Source organism: Pinus tabuliformis, chromosome X, assembly GCF_031772625.1.
Source record: "Pinus tabuliformis cultivar Carrire ecotype Pingquan chromosome X, CPIR1, whole genome shotgun sequence".
Lineage (NCBI taxonomy): Eukaryota > Viridiplantae > Streptophyta > Pinopsida > Pinales > Pinaceae > Pinus > Pinus tabuliformis.
In genome coordinates this window covers 107,909,990-107,912,774 of record NC_142308.1, presented here as the reverse complement: position 1 = coordinate 107,912,774, position 2,785 = coordinate 107,909,990, and positions in this window count along the sequence as shown.

Below are 2,785 nucleotides of genomic sequence, written 5' to 3'. Positions count from 1 at the left end.
TGTCAGCCTCGATCGTCTGCAAGTGTGGGTCGCATTCTCCTGGATCACTCCTGTCTGGACTTGTAATTCTTTTAGGCCCTGTTTCACTTTTTCCAATACCTGGTGGTACTGGTCCTCGTTGTTTCCCCATATATTTTCAGTGGCGGGGCGGACAACATCACTTATCTCAGTAAGGTCCCCCTCTGTGAGGACCAATGGTGGCGTACTCGCAGCGTTATCGGACTTCTGCTTCTTGTGAGGTCTCATCGAAATTCACTTCTGCCCCTTCCTGACCCTGAAGGGGGACTCTAAGTCCTCTGATCTGAGATAGGGGTAGGTGCCCTCTTCTTCTTCATCTATGGTTTTGACCTCTACATCAGTGCGCTCTGTCTCAGGTTCCTCGAGGTCAATGGTGACCTACGATGTTGTTTCTTGTGTAGCCTTCTCTTTTTGTGTCGCCTTCTCTATCGTAGAGGCCTTTTCCTTCTGGGCTTCTTTCTCTTTCTTAGAATCCTTTTGTGCTTCTTTATTCTTGTATATCATGGCCTTTGCTGCATATGTTGTTTTCCTGTTTCTCCCTCAGTGGCCGTACGTGTTCCCGCAGCTTCGCCATATGGGGTGAGCTAATCGCTCGGTCATTTGCTAATGACCCCCATAATGTCATCCTCCTTATTAAATATGGAAACTTGTGCCATGTTCCTGCGGCGTCCTTCTTCGTGCGTATGGACAAATTGCAAAAAATTACTTTGAAATCTGTGATATTTGTGTATTGTGTATGTAGATTAGGTGACAACCGCAGCCATTAGTTGATCACCATCCATAATTTTGACTCCAACAAGACCCAAAACATTTTGGTTTCAATGATGTGGTCGGGGTCCTTTGTTTCCCATACCGAGGCGAATTTCGCAGCTTGGCATAAGTTTGGATCCAACATTGGGAACTGACTATCCTCAGGCATCCTTCGGGCTACCAACGCGATCAATAGCAATAACCACGCGTAGTGGAACGGCTTCCCATCCTCCTAGGCTTCATGGAAATCATCCTGGAATTCGTGGCAGAGGTACTTAGCCCAATTGAATTGGACCCCTTGGCTGCTTTGCGCCGCTAAAGATACCACTAGTGCCGACACTTCATCGGCACGACACTTTCGCATTACTTTTCCTACCAAAATTTGTGCAGCAAACTGCACAGCGCCATCCGATATGGAGCTAATGGCGTAGCCGCGTAACTTTTTCACCAACCCAAAGTGCTCTTCATCCAATCTGCGAACTTCTTTTCCTATGACTTCCCCACAAAAGCGTTTGTGGGGTTTGCATCCTAATAAGATAGCGCGATGATTCTGTGGACCAGCGTTTCGTCAATTGGAATGGGGCCTCCCAGCCAGAGGCACCCATCATGAACCAATGCCAACAATTGACGCACACAAATGGTATTAATTATGTTGTGGATGAAATTTGGAACATATAGCATGTTGAGCAACCATGTGCGCTCAATCCTAGTGGCCCACTTCATTGGATCAAGCCTTGTGACTCCCACTTCCTCGTAGTAGATTGATTTCAAAAAATTGTTGGATTCTAACTGTAGAAACTTCGCATGATCGCCCAGATCTCAGTTCTCCATCTTCATAAATGGTACCCAGGCCAACAAGTCTCCCTCAATAGGTACTTCCTCTGGCAGCAATGGCGTGAATACCTTACATCTCAATGAGTCATGGTCCTTAGTGACCTTCACAGTGGATTTTCTAGGGGGTACATAAGGTGGTATCCGAGTAATGGGCTCTGTGCCCTCAGTGATGATATCTTCACTCCCCATAGTCAATTATTCTTCATCCAATTCCAAGGGTTTCGTCAACTACTCGTTCTTATCCATATGACCCTTTTTTCTAATCTCGTTGGGGTTTTTGCGCGGTGATTGTCGAACTGGGGCTTGCTATGGCTTCTTTTGCTTCTTCTCTCCTATCGCGGAGGCAGTAGGTTTTGGCCTCGGCTACCTAAGCGTTGTGGTAGGGACTGGTGGTGTTGTAGTCATCTTGTCAAGGGTCTCCCAAAATAGTGTATTCTGCCACTCATGCAAATCTGCCTCAAACCGAAGCCCTCACTGTGAAAACTCCTTCTCTATCTATTGCCAATCTCATCCAGACATGCAGCAATCGTCTCTTCTCAAACTTAGGTGCAAAATCTCAAGAGAATCTCTCTAGAAGGAAAGTGTTTGAATGTAAAGCGGGATGTTGTATTTATAGCCCTTTTTGAATTCAAATCCATTGGTTCCCTCTAGATCTCCCTCATTAATGCTCTTTTGGGGACAAATTTCTAAAGATATGTTTTTTAAATGCTTTTCCCCCGCTCCCTTTAACAAAAAAATAGTCATCCAATCACCTATAGTGTTTTCAACGGTCACTTTTGTCCAAGCTGCGCAGGACCCAACTTGCTAGCGCAACTCCATCATCGCAGCTCGCATCTACGTCTTTCTACTAACTGTCACGCAGCCCAATCTCTTTGCCAAACTTTTCTCTTGGAAACGTAGTTTATAGTCCTGCACTTCCTTGCAACTGCTAAAGTACTAACATTGTCATGCTTCCATATAGTCATTACATAGGGGCAGGATTGCCCCGACCCCGGTACAACTTTAACCAACTCCCATTGATTCTTCCTAGCAATAGCTCCCCATTCAGCTTCGCGCACTGAACTGCACCCCCATCCGTAATCTCCTTAATGATGTATGGTCCCAACGAATGCATCTGAAACTTTCCTGGAAACTTAGTAAACTTGTTATCATACATTAGCACTAAATCTCCATTTTTAAAGGT